The sequence below is a fragment of the Elephas maximus genome, chromosome 2 (assembly GCF_024166365.1).
Source record: "Elephas maximus indicus isolate mEleMax1 chromosome 2, mEleMax1 primary haplotype, whole genome shotgun sequence".
Lineage (NCBI taxonomy): Eukaryota > Metazoa > Chordata > Mammalia > Proboscidea > Elephantidae > Elephas > Elephas maximus.
This window is the reverse complement of record NC_064820.1, coordinates 116,374,933-116,393,856: the sequence shown is the minus strand read 5'-3', so window position 1 is coordinate 116,393,856 and position 18,924 is coordinate 116,374,933.

Here is an 18,924-nt window from a genome sequence, read left to right as displayed (position 1 = left end):
GTTTAATAGATGCTGGCATGTTGGAGGTTACCCATGAGTCAAAATCCACTTTCCATGCTTACTCTTGACACCCCATTGAAGCCACTCATTGTGTGTATGTCTGGGTGTGAAGTCCAGCTCCGTGTGGTCCTGTGCTTGTACTGCCCTGCTTTGCAGTTCCTTCGCACTTACTCATCGAGTGCTGTTTTGAAATGCTGACATTATATAAACGTAAAAGAAAATGTAAAAAAAAAAAAAACACACACACAAACAAACCCATACAATCTGTATTTGTATATACACGTGTCCGTACAAGTATACCTAAATAAAAATTAAAGATTTTCATCATTTTAATTGGATTCCCTCCTTCTACTTCTTTGTTCCTTGAATGATGCCTTTATTTCAGGGGCTACTTGGACTCTGCTGATTTTTCAAAATCTTTGTGGACAAAAAACATAATACCACATGCACGAGAGAAGGCCTGGGAAGCTCAAAGAATGCAGGGTTAGAAATGGCCGAGTATCTAGGCGCATTCCAGTTATTATGATGAGAGAATGGTGAGAGTTCAGCCTTGTCTCTGTATTTGAGCCCTCAAAATAGGCACCGTAACAAGCCATGCATCCTAAAACGACTGGGCGTGAAATACAAATTAAATTCTTGCACTTTACACATATTTTCTTCACTCCATCAAGAAATAGACCAAATAAACAATTTTCCCAACAGTCATCTTACACTCTCGAAAGAAATAACAGTAAAAAAGTAGTCATCACTTCAGTACAATCTGGAGCCTCAATTCTCATTTCTCAAGGAAGAACTGACCTGCCACTTTGTGACCTTGGGCAAGTCACATAACATCTTTGGGCCTCAGCTTCCTCATCTGTAAATAACAGGATTGAATAAGTGATTCATTTTACTTTATGAATTCTGCCCTTGGGTACCACTGGGCACTGCAGAGCCCATTTTGCATCTGAGTGATGTGAGTGTGTTTTTGTCCTTGACAATGACATTGCTATAAGCACAATTTGAGCATTTCACCTGTAGGGGGGAAAAAACATCAAATATCTGACATAATAGGTACCTAATGCATTTCAAGATTTGGCTTTAATTACACCATGTTAACATTAAACTCATTGAAATCTTTTTATTCTACTTAAATGTTTGGCAGGGCACTAAACACTATAACTTTAACCTTTTTTGCTAATGAAGAACGACAGCTTTGTAGAATGAGGAGCAACTCAAAAAAGAAAACAAAACAAAGGACGTACTGGACTATCTATGTGATATTTTCAAGCCAGAACAGCATTACATTGTCATTCTCATCACCATTGTCATCAAAAGCATTTAAGTGACCATTACATTGTGCTCAGTGCTGTGCAAAATGCTTACAGTCTGTACTATCAGAGTTTACAACACAAGGCAGACATTATGTATAAGTGTGCCATATTAATGATTTATAGAGGAGAAAATACAAAATCTAAGCATTTATATTATGATAAATAATGGGATAGGTTGATACTCTTTCTTTTAACAAAGACAGGTGAAAAAAGTTGGGGTTTTAAACTCAGGAAGCTTAAAGATAAAGGAAATCCCCTACAAGTAGTCAAAGTAGGGATAGGAGCGTTTTACAAAACAAAATCTGGTGAGTTACAAACCACTGGAGACTTTAAGAGGGTGGTGAGATGCATGGAGTAAATTTGCATAGTAGCTGCAGAGGTGACTGAAAACAAGAACATCGAAGACAAACTCTGAGTGTCACTGAAGCAAATTGTGAGACTATGGTACAGGGAAATCACCATCATACCCTAAGGAAGTAGGGGAAGTGATGAAAAGTTAACAATTTCAGGTTGCCCTATACAGAATAATCAGCTGCCACTGAAGCTGAGACTAGCTACATCCAATTGTGACATGTCCAGGGCCTCGGTGAAGGCTTCACACACACACAAACACATACATGAGAGAAAATAGGATAAAGTGCAGAACACACAAAGTCGGGGCTAAGATAATTTGACCATGACTGTGAGTCCCAGGTTGAGGCTAGTTCCCAAGAGATAGTGCTGCATGCGCTCACAGGAAGACAGGAGGGACCAGAGAGGGACAAGGAGCTGCACTGCATGACCCACACATAATTTGTTTGGTAACAAAGCGTTTGGAATGCTTGAGGCATCTAAGGTGTTGTAAGGAAAACAAATAAGAGGAAAATTTGAAATTTAGATTTCCGTGAAGTTGGTGAATAAAACACATACAACATATATTTGAATCTCTTATCTCAGTAGGTTTCTTATATCTTTAATATAGAAAAGTATGTAATCTACGTGTCATCAAAAAAGTTCAAGGTGGTTCTTATGAATTGCTCATGGGGCATTCTAATAGTTCCTAGGAATTGTTTACAAAGGTTGGTTTCATAATCAGCTGATAACGTATATTTCAGAAAAGCATTTGGCAAAAATGCTGTGAAGAACATTGTGATCTTTGCACAGACCCTTTGGAAAACAAGTACTTCTGAAAATGATTATAAATAACTTAATCAGGCCAACATTCTCTGTCAGTTTAGAGTTTGGTATAGCCCACTACATTACCCTAGAAAAAAAACCCAGTGCCGTCGAGTCAATTCCGACTCATTGCAACCTATATTAGTCAAGTTAAATTCGGTGGTTAAGTACATATGTGTGCCTGTGTTTAAAATGTGGTTCTAAGCTGTGATGGACTCTGTGGGCAGTAAATTTGCATCAATCAGGCAGTCTTCTTAAAAAAAAAAAATTACAAATGAATGCACAAGATGTAAAAAGAAAAAAAAAAGGATTATATTGCCCCAAAGAACCAATCAAGGGCATCACCAAGTGTTAATTTGGATTGGAGAGGGGTAATTAGCCAAGCCACTCTAAAAAAAACATATCACCTAAGTAGACACAGGAGTTCCTGGGGGTGAAAATGGTTAACACTCTTGGGTGCTAACTGAAAAGTTAGAGGTAAGTCCACATAGAGGTACCCAGGAAGAAAGGCCTGGCAATCTACTTTGAGAAAATCATCCATTGAAAACTCTATGGAGCATACTTCTGCTCTGACACATATGGGGCTGCCACGAGTCAGACGGAGTCTACTTGATAGCAAATGGGCTTGTTTGTTTGTTTTTAAAGTAGAAATAATGGGCTTGCTATGCAAATGCAGCCTTCAGGCAAGTCCACTACCACGCAGACCACCATCACTCCTGCTTTCCAAACAAGATAAAGCTTCTAAGCCCTTCCTATACAGAATTTCTGGAGCCACCTCTTACAATTGGGGAGAAGAAAGGCAACTAAAGGCCTCATGTTCAGTATATCCCAACATAATGACACTTTCGACAGCTCTCATCGGAGATTGTCACACTCTCTTCCCAAGATCCTCAGCACCTGCTGAAAGTGAAATATGATTGCAGTACGTCTCACCGAAAGCCTCCACCTGCTCCTTTCTAAGTGTTCATCTCACCCCCAGCAACAACATTAGCTGGTGTCCACTCCAAAGCAAGGTCAACAAGATAGTGCCACCTACTTCAAGTAAAAAGAACTTTTAGCTCTTCTTCCTGCCATTTGCTCTTTGATTCAGCATTTAATTCCCAAGCGTGAGGTTTTCTGTAACATTAATGGGGGAAGCCTTTTTAGCACCACAACCTGTATCATCACAGCCCTGGGACGAGGACACCAGCATCAGAGATGTGGCCGGAACCCGAGAGGATTGCAATGTGGGGTAAAAGCACTACCTCACCAATGCTGTCAGTTAGAGTTAATTCAGAAGAATCCAATCTAGTATGGGCTCTCAGAGTCAATAACGCACTTTGAAATATCCTGGAGTTTAGTCATGATTATTCAAGCAAGAACTTCATGTCAGTTGGTAACACACGATCCTTGTCAATCTTGACAGGAACACAAAGGAAAGGACAAAAAAAATTTCTAAAAGAGATTACAATGGGAAAATAGAACAAAATATTTTTGCATGTTCTTTTGTTCAAGAGTGCCAGGTGCTCCCTTGAACTGCACATATCATTTGAGATGTGGGTAGCCAAAGTCGTCTTCTTTCCTTCACAGTCATGAAACAAGACACTAAAATAAGAGAAAAAAACACATTTCTTCCCACACAGATCTTCGAAAATGCATTTTGTCGACACCTTAGTATATTCTCCTTTTTGTGTTTAGAGCTTGTTCTTTAGGACCAAAAAAAAAAAAAAAGATTTGTTTAGCACAGAGTGTGAAAGTTGCAACTCCTCTGAAATTTGTACTCTGCTTTATGAGATCTGGACACATTTTCTGCAGTAGATAGAACAAAAAGATCTGTGTCTTTCTTTTTTTCTTTTTTTCCTGAAGACAGTGTGCCAACCAGAAAGCTGACTCCATTTATTTCTCCTGCAGGAAGCCAGCGTTCCTTCTCCTGGAAGATGCAGGTACTTAAAATAGTAATAGGCTTTGTGGTTTATAGAGAATATTTCATCCCAAGATCTTAAAGGCATAAAGAATAAAACACGAACTAATGGTTCTTTCCAACAAGCTTGGGAAGAATTAACTGGAGAGGAGGATTGTCATCGTTCTTCCCTGGAGGAACAGAGAGAAGAAAGCTACTTAACTCAGATAGCCCAGGGAAAGAAGGAGAGTCAAGTTGATTCTGGATTTGGACAGAGACCCCCAGTCTGTTACTCTTCATTCCTAACAACTTGATTAAAAGCTTCAGCTGAAGGAAAAATAAATGATGTGTTTATCCTCTTTACAAAAAAAAAAAAAACCTTTGCAGTCCAGTCGATTCCAACTCATAGTGACCCTATAGGACAGAGTAGAACTGCCCCACGGGTTTCCAAGGAGCGGCTGGTGGATTTGAACTGATGACCTTTTGGTTAGCAGTGGAGCTCTTAACCACGGTGCCACCAGGGCTCCATCTCTTCTTTAGGAAGTTTCAAATACAGTCAAAACACAATCTCATTGAGACAGGGTCACTAGGCAACTTTTCAAATTTGTAAATTTCTTCCATAATTTCTCAAGGTGCCTCCAATCTTCTGTCCATATTCAAACGAATCTGTAAAAACTCAGAAGAATTAACGAATGCACTGTCACTTCTTTCAGCAGTTCCCCTCCCCCCACATACACACGTTTGCAGCCTTTTACATTTTCTCTAATTTTATGCATTCACAGCACTCTTTTTCTTGGCATTGTCTGTGCTAAGCAGTGTGGCATTTAAAAGGACACTGAGGGCTACTTCAGACACATTTAAAAAACAGTTTGATAACATCTAAAGCCATAGGACAAAACATGTGGTATTTAGGTGGAATCATGCCAGGTTATCGGCAAGCCAGGTAACATGGTGTTCACGTATCTGACGTTAGTTTAGAAAATTTCCCAAAACCCCAGCTATAAATGGGAAAATGTCTACTCAAGCAGGGAACATCACTTGGCATTTTGTACCCTTGGTGTCTTTTCCTCAGTTCAGCTGACTTCCCCACCCACAGAGCCAAGGAGGCTCCTGAACTCCCTGACATTCCAGGGCAGGCAGAGCCATCATTCAAAGTTTGGGCCCCGAGCTTTTCTGATCAGTCAGACTGAGAGTGCCTGAACTCTGATCACTAGAGGAGTAGGATCTGTACCTATGAAAGACTGACCAGTGTGGGCAAGCACAAGGACCCACAAAGTTGACAAAATTCATGTTGCCTTGGGACTTCCTTAAGTTCACTCTGTAAATTTACCTCAGTCTGGACTGGATGCTGGTACAAATTATAAACTCTTCATTCATTCCTAGTTCAGGTTCTGAGGCCACCGTGAATTAGAGCGTTCTGTATTCTGTGTGGGTCCTGCCCTTCCCTGTTCCCTGTCAGTATTCAACAAAGCAAGTTAATCTCCCTGGTAAGTGACAGCTCTGCCCCTTGTAACTGGCATGGAATCAATTTTTAAACTTGATTTGAGAAGTGAGGGGGGCATCAAGAATTCAGTGCTTGCTGGTGGATTCATTAGCAAGCTGAATCAGTTTTAGCTGGAATCTGTTTGGCTGTCCTCATCTCTTAGTTTTGCTTTTTTTTTTCTTCCTTTTGTCATCGATCCTGCCCACAAGACTTATTACCTACTCGTCTACTGTGGACACCAGGCTTCTTCGTTAAGTTGTTCACAGCAGGCGCACGCACCACTCTGCTCTGGCCTGGAGTTTGGCGGCCCTGTAGAGAAGAGGGAGAAAAATAAAGTGGGTGAACATTACATTTTCACAGACATTGACCCAAACACCCCAGGATGTTGTTGTTTTTGTTAGGTGCCATTGAGTCAGTTCCAATTCATAATGACCCTACGTACAACAGAATAAAATACTGCCCAGTCTTGCGCCATCCTCAGAACCACTGCTATGTTTAAGCCCATTGTTGTAGCAACTGTGTCAGTCCATCTCATTGAGAGTCTTCCTCTTTTTCACTGACGCTTTACTTTACCAAGCATGATGGCCTTCTCGGGGACTGGTCCCTCCTGACAACATGTCCAAAGTAAGCAAGCATTCGTAATCTGAAATGGACTGGTATTGGCCATTTTAAATTGGACAATCGTATGGTCTACTGTGCTGGAAATGACAAATTAAGAGGAAGGTGTGGCATTCATAGCCAAAAAGAACATATCATTCATACACCTACAAGGAAGACCAGTTAATATGACTATTATTCAAATTTACACACCAACCACTAATGCCAAAGATGAAGAAACTGAAGATTTTTACCAACTTTTACAGTCTGAAATTGATCATACATGTAATCAAGATGCATTCATAATTATTGGTGATTGGAATGTGAAAGTTGGAAACGAAGAAGGATCAGTAGTTTGATAATTTGTCCTTGGTGGTAGAAACAATGCTGGAGATTGCATGATAGAACTTTGTAAGATCAGTGACATATTCATGGAGATATCTTTTTTCAGCAACATAAATGGCAACACAAGGACCTTGCCAGTTGTAATGCACAGGATCTAAACTGACTACATCTCTGGAAAGAAATGATGGAGAGGCTCAATGTCATCAGTCAGAACAAGGCTAGGAGCTGAGTGCAGAACAGACCACCAGTTGCTAATATGCAAGTTCAAATTGAAGCTGGAGAAAATTAAAAACAAGTCCATGAGAGCCAAAGTAAAACTTTGACTATATTCCGACCCAGGATGCTACAAGGAAGCAAAAGAGTCACCTTAAATGGAAGCAAAGATAATTATCTTTGAGAGGTGTATACAGCCTTTAGAACACCACATTCCCTCCCCCTAGATACAAGGAAGTTTGTCTTCGAGCAATATGGAAGAAATCTGAGGCTGCCACTTTGAAGGGATTGGCATTCTTTTTTTTGGTGGAGAATTTAGAAAAAGGCAGATTGATTTTCCAATCACTACAATGTTTTCTGTGCTTCTAAACTGATTCTCTGCCCTAATCTAGTTTATGGGTGTACAGGCAGGAACAAATGAAAATGATGACTGATCAGAGGCACATCTAGGCAGGAACAGACCTTTGAGTCTATTCCGACTCATAGCGACCTTATAGGACAGAGTAGAACTGTTGCACAGGATTTCCAAGGAGCCGCTGGTGAATTTGAACTGCCGACCTTTTGGTTAGCAGCCGTAGCACTTAACCTCTAGGCCACCAGGGTTTCTAATCATGGCCTACTGGGAGTATATTCTGTAGTCTTCTACAGAGAGTGGCTCCAGGTGTTCAAGAGAATGCCTGAAGACACAGCAAGTTTCTCATCCTAAAATGAGGTTTGGCCTTTACATCATAGAAAACTGACTTGCTGACTGTACCACAGTGACTTGATTCTTATAGATCAAGGAAAAAAAATTCTCTGGAAAGAACAGAGAAAAAGTGAGATAAACCATTTCTTAGAATCCAGAACCCTCTGTAATTCACTGCTATTGACAAGTAAATGGTACCAAATCATACGCAGACCACAAATTACTTCACTTCACCCCAAACCTAGCCCCAGGAAAGAAGAATATAAAGTTTCACTTATTCATTTAACCATAATTTATGGAGCACTTACTATATGCCAGAACCTGTGCTAATAAGCACTATAGATATTATTTTAAATAACAAACTCATCCCACCGATGAACAGCTCCCAAAGGACTGTACACATCAGTCATGGAGACAGCCATATTCACAGCCCCTTCTAAGGAAGAAGGCAGTCCTTGGGAGCCATGTAATACACCAAGTTATCGCATCTTTGGCCACAGCCGATTGGACAGAGAGTGGGCCCCTGACCCAGAGGCATCAATCCACAGACTGGTTGGAGTTCTGTATGTGGCTCAGCAAGGAAAGGAAAAAAATCTTTCCCCATTCTTGTAGTTAATAATTACCCAGGACAATTAGTTGGTTCCTCTTGAAAGGTAATATAAATAGAATGAGTACGAAAAAATGGAGATAAACAAAAAAGGAGCAAATAAAAGTATCTAAGTCACCTTTCTTCCAAGAAAGCCCTAACATCAATTGCTTAGTTCCATAGAGGTACTTCCTTTAACCCAGAGCCACTTTCTAGTTTCAGTTACTGTAGGTTTTCCCATAGGTTTTCAAAGCAGAGGCTGGTGGATTTGAACTGCCAGTCTTTCGGTTTACAGACAAACACTTAACCACTGTGCAACCAGGGTCCCCTACACCACCAGGGCTCCCATTATTAGCATAAACCTGTTTCTGTCCAGTCAATTCTGACTTATGGTGACCCAACAGGACAGAGTAGAACTTGCCCCATAGGGTTTCCAAGGAATGGCTGGTGGATTTGAACTGCTGACCTTTAAGTTAGCAGTCTGAGCTCTTAACACCTGCACCACCAGGGCTCCATAATTAGTGTGTTGTTGTTGTTAGATGCCATCAAGTCGGTTCTGACTCATAGTGACCCTATGCACAACAGAACGAAACACTGCCCAGTCCTTCGCCATCCTCACAATTGTTCTTATGCTTGAGCCCATTGCTGCAGCCCCTGTGTCAATTCATCTCGTTGAGGCTCTTCCTCTTTTTCGCTGACCCTCTACTTTATCAAGCATGATGTCCTTCTCCAGGTACTGAGCCCTCCTGATACCATGTCCAAAGTATATGAGACATAGTCTCACCATCCTTGCTTCTAAGGAGCATTGTGGCTGTACTTCTCCCAAGACAGATTCGTTCGTTCTTTTGGCAGTCCATTCAGTGTTCTTCACCGACACCACAATTCACGCCTATTCTCCAGAATGGTGATCCAACCAAATGTGGAAATTATCGAACAATATCATTAATATCACATGCAAGTAAAATTTTGGTGAAGATTGTTCAAAAGCAGCTGCAGCAGTACATGACAGGGAACTGCCAGAAATTCAAGCCAAATTTGGAAGGGACGTGGAACCAGAGATTATTAGTGTAGGCATCCTTAAAATATACCCTCATTACTTAAGCTGTCCTGAGCAAATCACAGTTCCTTCCAAGCAAAAGAGTCTATTAAACAAATAGAATAAGATGGTTATGAAGAAGGTGCAATAGAAGCACAGAGGGAGTAATTAATACTGCTAGAAGTTTAAAACCTGATTTTGAAATTCAATATGCTACAGTACTAAAGAAATATGCTCTATTTCAAAGGTCATCAAATCCAAATTGACACAATGAATTATATAAAATGGCATACTTGATTTTCTTGAAGACTAAAACTTTTTTTTTTTTTGGATGCGGTCAGATATAAAATAAATAGTGACAAAACTCCCTCACCCTGCTGACATCCTGTATCAACTGGCACAGGGAAGAGTTATAAAAGTAAGATTCTAATTAGAACGTCTTTGAGACGGCCAACAAACAATGCCAAACACCACCACAAATGAGCTCAAGGATCAATAGGGAGAAAAAGGACCTACTCTAATACCGCAGGAGCAGACCAACGAGAACTTTCCTTAATTGGTCCTCTGATTGGGAACCTAGAGCTCTCTCCCATTAACATGAGACATTTGCTCGCAATGTGATATACACTAACAGCAGTCTCATACTCGGATTGGTGGAAACATGTTTCTACTTGGCATAAACTCCTCAAGAAAAGCAGAACTTGCTGAGCAGCCTTGAATGTTATCAGTATTTTCTGGCACCTGTTAGCCACTATGCAGAGAAGGCATCTCATTATCAGATATAAACGCCGTCAGTAATGGCGTGGCGGAATTCTAAACCAGTGCAGGCAAGGGGCCGCGAAACTTATATTGGTGTAAATATTTCCTCTCTACAAGCTCACACCGTATAAACATTCCTTTTCAGTGGTGAGAATCCTTAAGCCGAAAAGACGGGGAAAAAGTGTTTCAAGGCATGAATTTGTGGTGCAAAAGATCCCCCCACTGGTTTAAATCTGTAAATCTGTAAGGGGAGTAAGTGGGATGGGGGAGGGACATTACTCCAACACCACTCGGCTGCTGCAGAAGTTTGCTGAGTTCTCTTTTACTCCTATGAAAAGCTCTCAGTACTGATGGAAGAGTGCACAGCTTAGATAAACTGGACTAGAAGAAGAGAGAGAGATGGATATAATTCTTTCTTAGACACTGAAAATGGGATGGCCGCCTGCTATAAGTCCAAGAAAAGGGATGCGCTTATCTCAACTCCAACCTGACGTCAGTAATTATACAGAACAGGAGAAGAAAGGTCCCTGTTAATCAAAGCAGGGGGTTTATCTGGCCTTTGTTGGCTCCTGGATAAATCCATTAGCATTGCAGCCTGGCTATTCCCCCTCGTCTTACACTGTTTACCCTTATCTTCCGCTTGACACAAAAGCACAATCAAGACAAAGCCAAGGAATGTGTGGCTCTTCTTTGCAAGGGGACGCCTCCCCTGCTTATCTCTTGTAATTATTATTTATAGTCTGCATTTGTTTTCAGGTTAAAATAACATAAAATAGAAAAGCCACCCTGTATTTCCTGGGCTCTGGTCTCATTAGCCAGATCTTAAAACTCTGGTACTTCAGAGAAGTTTTGCCAAGTGGCTAAATGAAATGCACACAATTGCAAAGTGTTATGAATATTTATGATGGTTTAATGATGGGATTTTTTTTTTTTTTACATCCATGAATAATAAAGATTTTAACAAGAACAGATAACGAGATGGGGACAAAACAGTGATGTGGTTAATACAAGACCAGCTCTTGGAGGGACCCCACTGAGAACAGCAGGAGCCAGTGGCCTCCCCTCCCTCTCCACCAGATCCAAGTGCAAAGTAGGGCTCTGGGTTTAGGCAATCCCCTCCCAGCTCTTTTTAATAGATATCTGCAGCTAAAATAGGCTTTTTATCCCCACTTTGTGCCTAAGCTCTTGGTCTCCCCTGGAGGTGTAGGAAGCTCAGAGTGACAGACAACACCATTGCAAAGTGACCTTCCACTTCTAAGGGTTGTAGTTCTTTCAGCCTTAGGTTTCTCCAGCAAAGTTTGCTGCTTTGTCTTTTCTGAGCCAGCTACTAATTAAAAAGTACTTGGTAGAGGCTGAAGTTGCTGGGCCCTCTCCCTGGAAGCTGCTCTATCTCACAGGTAACCATTCTCAATTTGAGGAGGGCCTTCAGCAAGTCCCTTCAGTAGAAGGTCCTAAAAGATAAAGTTTCAAGTCGCTATCCCCATTGATATTTCATGAATTGAAGGCAAATAATTCCCTGTATGGCCCTGCCAGTCTCTGACACATAGGTCATACTCTAGCTCCCAGTTCTTGGTCCCCCTGCAGCCTACCCTGGGAACATGGAAGCCCTGGCAGTGATGCCAAAGAGCCAGGTGGTTGAACTCAAACAGTTCTGGGCTAGCTGCCACCTTTGGCTTAAGTGATTTACTCTTGTGAGGCAAACTGTCTCTGACCCCCAGGTCCATTCATTCATTCAGCAAATGTTTACTGAGCACCTACGACATGCCATGAAGTGTTCTAAGCATAGATGATACATCCTTGAAGAAAATAGATGATGATTTGCTCTCAATAATCTTACAAACAGTAGGTGGTGACAGGATATAAATAATAAAACAAATAAGTAAATGGTGGATCATTGATGGAGTGACCCAGGCAAAAAGGAAATGAAGCTTCCATGTTTACCTTAGTAATGTGCTTGCTTTTTGTGGTAGCTACAAAAATTCCAAAAAAGTTGCAGGAACATGAAATAATACCTTTAAAGCTGTAGAGCAGTTTGTGGAGCCCTGGTGGTGTAGTGGTTAAGAGCTCAGCTGCTAACCAAAAGGTCAGCAGCTGGAATCAACCACCCTCTTCTTGGAAACCCTATGGAGCAGTTCTACTCTGTCCTATAGGGTCGCTATGAGTCGGAATCAACTTGACAGCAATAGGTTCAGCTTTTTGGTTTTAAAGCAGTGTGTATATGATTACGTGTATCTTTAAAAGAATCACATGGTGAATCCTTTTGTTGAGTTGACATGTCCTACCTTATGTCCTTTGGGATTCTGAATTTATAACTAAGTCTGGTGTGCACAAATATAAATGTCCACTCTTCATAAAACGTCCTTAGGATTGGACAATCTTTAATACCAAATAATAATCTTGCTAATATTTGGTTAACCCCTTATGGTGGGGAGCCACAATCATGCTCTTACATCTACCGGTGCAGGCTCATAGGGAAACCATTCTCACCTGGAAACTCATTTAAATAGTAAATTAGGCAGAGGGAGAGAAGGGCTGATAGGCACCTCTGCTACCTTTACTTCCTCTGCGTCTCTATATTCCTCACCAGTATTCTCACACAGTCCAACATCCCTGCCTGCCAATTTTATTAAAGCCTGCTGTGCAGGAATTTCCTTTCTCTGCTTTACTAGCTACCAAGACAACCCCATCAACGTGATTTTTCACACATTTTCTTTTCCTGCGTTCTGCATCTCAGTGAAATTTCATCTCTCGGACTTACCGTTAAGTGTTTCTCATCTGAAATCACACTCACTTGTAATCTCAAATAAAGTGAAAAAAGTCACAAAAGGAGAAAGACAGACCACAGTCCTTCTCCCTCCAATTACTCAGACATTAAGCAAAAACTACAAGGGAATTGCCCAGTCAACCAAGACTAACTGAATACCAACATCTACAGAATAGAAGATTAGTCTTGGCACTTAAGACACCACATTCCACAGCACTTCTTCTTTAATGGAGCACATACATCTGTCCAGTTAATAAAATCTGAGGAACTGATGATAGGTGTTTCATAGAGCAACAAGAGTAATTGGAATCTGGAGTCCCACAGGCTACAATCTAGATTGCCTCCCCAGGGAAGAAGAAATAGAGCTAGAGGAGGGAGAGCAAGAAGGGAAGGAGGTAGAAGAGAGGAATAAAGAAGGAAAGCCTAACAAAAACAAGAATAAGAAATTGCTTCGGAAGGAAGTCCCCAGCCCAGGCCACCCTACTTAACAGGAAAAACTCAAAAGTATCTTCGTGGAAATAAACAGTCGTCTATCTTTTATCACACAAAAACAAAAACAAAAAAGGCATAATTGCCCCCCACCCCCAAATCTGAGATCTGTGTAGGAACATTCTAATTCTAATATTTCCAGGAGCCCTCAAAATGTATTTGACACTATGTCAAGTAATAGCTGACAAGATGAAGAAGTCATCACAATGTTAGGACAAAGAGCAGGAACCTGGGTCCAACTTCTGCTTCTAATTCATGCATAATGGAGAAGCCCTGGTAGTGCAATGGTTAAGCACTGTGATGCTAACAGAAAGGTCAGCAGTTCAAAACCATCAGCGACTCTACAGGAGAAAAGACCTGACAATCTGCTCTCGTAAAGATTACAGACTTGAAAACCCTATAGGGCAGCCCTACTCTGTCCTACAGGGTTGCTGTGAATTGTAATCAACTCGATGGTACACAACAATAGTGCATAATGGTTACACTTGGTCAGTTGGAAGTTCTTGCATTGTGTCAAAAGTTGTGTGTAATAATGAGCTGGGCATGAATGCTACTATCAAGGACTTAATACCTAAATCCATGGACAAAACATTCATGACAGAATTTGCAGGAAATGAACCAATTAAAATTTGCTGTTCATGTGATTATGTGTGGTCAGGAGTCAGATGGAAGGAGGACTCTCTGTTTCCTTGCTCGTTTTTTCTTGATTCACAGAGGAACATAGGAAAGGGATATGTGGAATGTGAGGGGAAAAAAAGGAATGGAAAACCTAAGGCAATAATGATCTGTAGAGAAATAGGAACACTAGTCCAACTGTGTCAATTATTTCCATTCACCAGGTGTACAATTTTTTTTCCTAATGGCACCCTATTGAGGCATAAGAAGTATTAAAGCCATGGGCTGAATGGACATGGGCCAATATAGACCATTATAGACGTGGACCAATACAGAAAAAAATTGACACAGTTTGAAAAGTGAACTTAATCAAATAAAATTGCACGAAGAAATACCATAATGGCTCACTGGCTTCAATTAATTTGAGGTTGTGATCCCCTTGATCCCAGATGAGTGCTCTGAGATTTCAAGAAATGGACCAAGGCTCAAAAAAGGTACCTGATGGAATCAACAAAAATCATATGAGACGGGCTCAGAGTGACAAACAGCGTATCCTAGTTCCCTGACAGGTTGCCTTAGTTGTTTCTGAACTTGCCATCTTCCTAACAATCACATGTGAGATCAAGTTTTTGTTAGCTTCTTGGTGCAATATGAGAGATGACTGGCTTTGGAATCAGAGAAAAATGGGTTTGAATCTCATATAGTCCATATACTAACAGGAAGAAAAATCCTTTCTTCCATATCCATAAAGGACTCATCCCCTCCATTGGATGGGTTTTTGGGAGGGTTGAATATGAGATTTCGTATATCAGGCAAAAAGGATGGTGATTGGCTCATGGGAAATGCTCAATAATACTTATTGCTAACAAGAACACTTGAATCAATAAAAAAAAAAAAATTTTTTTTTTTTTAACCTAGGAAATATTCGAAGACAATAGCTACTTCCTCCTATTTTGCCTGGTAGTGCTTTTCTGTCCCTGCTTCCTCTACCATTCCTTTTTTTTTTTTTTTAAACCTGAGATGCTAATGTATTGCTTTTCCAAATTCTCCATGCTTTTATTCTGGCCTCCATGCGTTCTCTTGTCGTGCTCTCTAAGAATGGAAGAAATGATGAAAATGTTCTTGTCTGACAGATTCGGGAAGGCTCAACAGATGGTATACCTGAGGTGACAGCTTTATAAAAAGAAACCCACCAAAATGTATTCGTCCAAATGAGAGTCGTTTGCTTCTATTCAGTTCTCTGGGATGCCATACCCATACTTCCAATGTTGTTGCTTTGTTTAAAATTTAAAAAAAAGCAATCATCTTTTTAATTGCTTTCAGAATCTTTTCAATGTCCTCAGTGATGATGTATTTTTGTGCTTTGAAGGTGCATTTAATTTTTAGAAATAGCCAAAAGCAATTGAAAACAAACCTGGTAAGTACAAAGAGTGATTTATCTGGATAGCACTGTTTTTAAGCAAAAATGAGATATAATTTTAAGGTGTCAATAGAACGTTCTTGTGTGGTTTATAAACATGTCTGAAGCAAAGTCCAATGATATTTTGAATAAATTCAGCATTTCTGGAATCAATATGAGTTCCTAAAGTTACTTCTTGATGGACAACTATTTTGGCTGTTTCAATCCCTATGTGTTTGTTTTAAATACGTACAGGCAGTCACCAGTCATCACTTTGTAGTCACTCCTGATAGACCCAGAAAAAAAGATGGTGACATTTCCCACATCTGTAATATACTAAGTATTGAAAAATGTGTGAAAAACATTTACTATGAAGTGGATCTGACTTCTTATTTTCATCAGCTTAAGCTTTGCATTTTATGTGTTGTATGAAAGTACTTGTGGGCTAATGGAAATATCTTGGTCTAGAAAGTAGTTAATAATACTTGCAAAGCACATTAAGGTAGATAGTGGATACAGCGAACTTCTGTTCCTTGGCACCTGATTAACCCAAATGCTGTTTCAACCAGTATTTTTTTGGCAGTACAATGAAAACCTCAATAATCATAATGACCCAAGGTTGTACAAGGACAGTGAAGCATTTTGTGAACAGTCAAAAACATTTATGTTCCTTATAGTTATAGTGTTATTGATGATTCATGCTCAGTCTGTAGAGCAAATTTCTATCATTGCATGTGTTTAATTAACCATCACATTTCACCATGTAGCCATAATGGAAAAAGAACATTACACAAATTTGTCTAAAAGTTTCCAACTGACCTCTAGCTCTCTTCTTTTCTCCCTGGAACCCAACCAATGTTCAGACCACTACTATGTGCCAGGTGTGTCCATCATGATGCCTCCTGCGTCTTCATAACACTTTAAAGGTGGTGAAACTCAGCACCAGAAGGTTTGGGTTCTTTGTCCAAGACCTTGTGCCTCCTAAATAGTAGGGCAAGGACTTGAAGCCAGGTGTGTGTGAGTACAATTCCATATTATACTAGCAGGTCCTGGTGACTGAAGATGTGTTGAGCAAAAGCCATGAACTGACCCCTGGAAAGGTCTTAACCGGATAAGCGAAGTAGGCTTAGGTATTAGGTATGTAACCTATTAAGAGGTTTCATGGCTCTGAATGACACCTGCTGTGGATGTGGATATGTCCTCCCCTTTCTCCTTCAGGTTGCATTATCCATGTGCTTTCTGGAAGCCTTAGCGCTGGTTTACCGTTTGGCTTCTAACCAACCCTACTCTGTCAGAACAAGCAGGGAAAAGCAAAAGAGAGAAATATTACCTTAGTTGTTTATCCCTAAATACCACATAATTCACACCAACACACTAAAATATTAAAACACTTTTCTTGACAACTTTCTTTAAACGACAAGAAGGATTCCTCCTGTCTTTTTCCCTTATATGAACTATAATTTTCTTCTGTGTGTGGGTTAGCCTACACAGAATTAGAGATTATTTAGAAAAGTACTTGGTTTCTTCATTACTTTTATTTGTGTGAAACTCAACTGAAAATTTACATGGGGATTTTTTTTTTTTTAAATTGTGCTTTAGTGAAAGTTTACAGAGCAAATTAGTTTCTCATTAAACAATTGATCCACATATTGTTTTTGTGACATTGGTTGCCAACAGGGATTTTTTTTTAAACCGTGAAAATTGGTTTAATTCGGGCATTTCACCAGATTTCTTTGTTTGTTTTTATCCATGATAATCTAGAGTCCCATTACCATGAAAAATTAAGGATTGCTTAGTCATGAAAGGGTAATAATAAGCAATAATTATGCTCAATCGCCATTCTCAATATAGCTCAGAATAAAGAATGAGCTACAGTCTTGATTAAGGGACCAGGTGTTTCATTCCATATACATGGAAATACTTTTTCTTGAACCACAATTCAGCCCTTTGAAATGGCCATATATTCATTAATCTTTTAAAAGATGATAGAATAAGCTAACAAAGGAGGATGGGGCTTGGACGTAATTGAAGTAGGTAAGTAATTGTCAGGACGTTTACATTATACAAGATGCAGCGGAAACTTCTGGCCACCTATCTAGTAATTATTCTCCCTTTTTTTCTTACTGTCAAAAATACTGATTTTATTTAGTGTGGAAATATTCCCAAGCAAAAGATTACGGTCAAAAGATGTAAGCAAAAATCATTTGGGAAACTTCTGAGGAAACAGCGTAAAAGGGGAACAGTCAGATAGGACTCATTTATGCACCATTGCCTCTCCTTCCTGCGGGGGCATAAATGTGACAACAGCACCCATCTTAAACCGGGAGGGAAAGTTGAGGTTGAAAGCTATGCCTTAAGGATAAAGAGGGAGTTAACATGCCTGGCTACTAAATAAAAGGTTGGAGGTTTGAGTCCACCCAGAGGTGCCTCAGCAGAAAGGCCTGGAGATCCACTATTGAAAAGTCAGACATTGAAAGCCCTATGGAGCAGAGTTCTACTAGGACACGCATGAGGTTGCCAGGAGTTGAGTTAACTCAGCAACTGATTTTTTTTAAGGATGAAGAGGTCCTCAATCCCTGTTGACCATGGAATTTTAAGCTCTGATCTCTGTTAAAGTGCAAGGCTCCTGGGAGGAGTAACTCATTTTGTTGCATTTAAGGTCATTTCTGTATAACAGGTTTTGGAAAGGAGAGCAAAAGTAGAGATAGAGGACTTCCGAATGCAGAAAAAGCGCTGGTAGGGGTCATTGCGGGTACATCAAATAAATAATTAAAAATCGGTTCATTTTAATATAACTGGTGGAGTGATCAAGAGACTATGCATTGAGACCTTTGCAAGACTCGAATCAAAGAAAACAAATGTGGATCACGGGAGCAGGGGCAACCTGCGCTAAACCAGGAGAAAAACAATGAGGTCCTGTTTACCTGACATCCTTCCCCCTTGAATTTTGTACTCACATTTCCCCCCAGGGATGAACAGTAACTAGGCAATAAGGATCCACCTGGGGGCACCTTCTTATCACCAGATATTCAACCCCTTCCCATCATAACTGTACTTTTTGCTGTGTTATTCTCATATCCATCAGCTCCTGCTGATTTTAAGAGTCACGGGTTTTTACAAAAAATATTTTAATACCTTTCACTCTTCTATCTCTTTGAAGTTCCAGCCATTATAATTCAGCTATTTCTTGGCTCATAAACTTGGCAAGGCTTTCTGGAAAGAAAAAAAAAAAAAGTCATCTCATTGGCAGGGAGGTTTCTCATATGCTGACAGTTTAGCTTATATGAAATCGCTGAGTAATAGGAAGGATAAAATAGGGATTGTAAGGGGAACAGGAAGCAGAATGCTCTCAGTAAAGGAGCCCCAGACACTGATTTTTGCTTATCTTAAGAACACAAGGGCCTTTCCTTTAAAGCCACATTCATTGACCTCTTGCTGAAATTGTTTATTCTATGTGATTTCTTCACCGAGTGGAGAGTCATCTCATCTTCTTCCCCAAACCTTTCCTTAAGTGCCGTTTCCAACGTGATTCTGTGCAGACTCTTTGTGAGCAGCCGTCCCCAACCCCTTCTGCTAAAAACACAGCTGGAGGTTTAGGCCCACTTA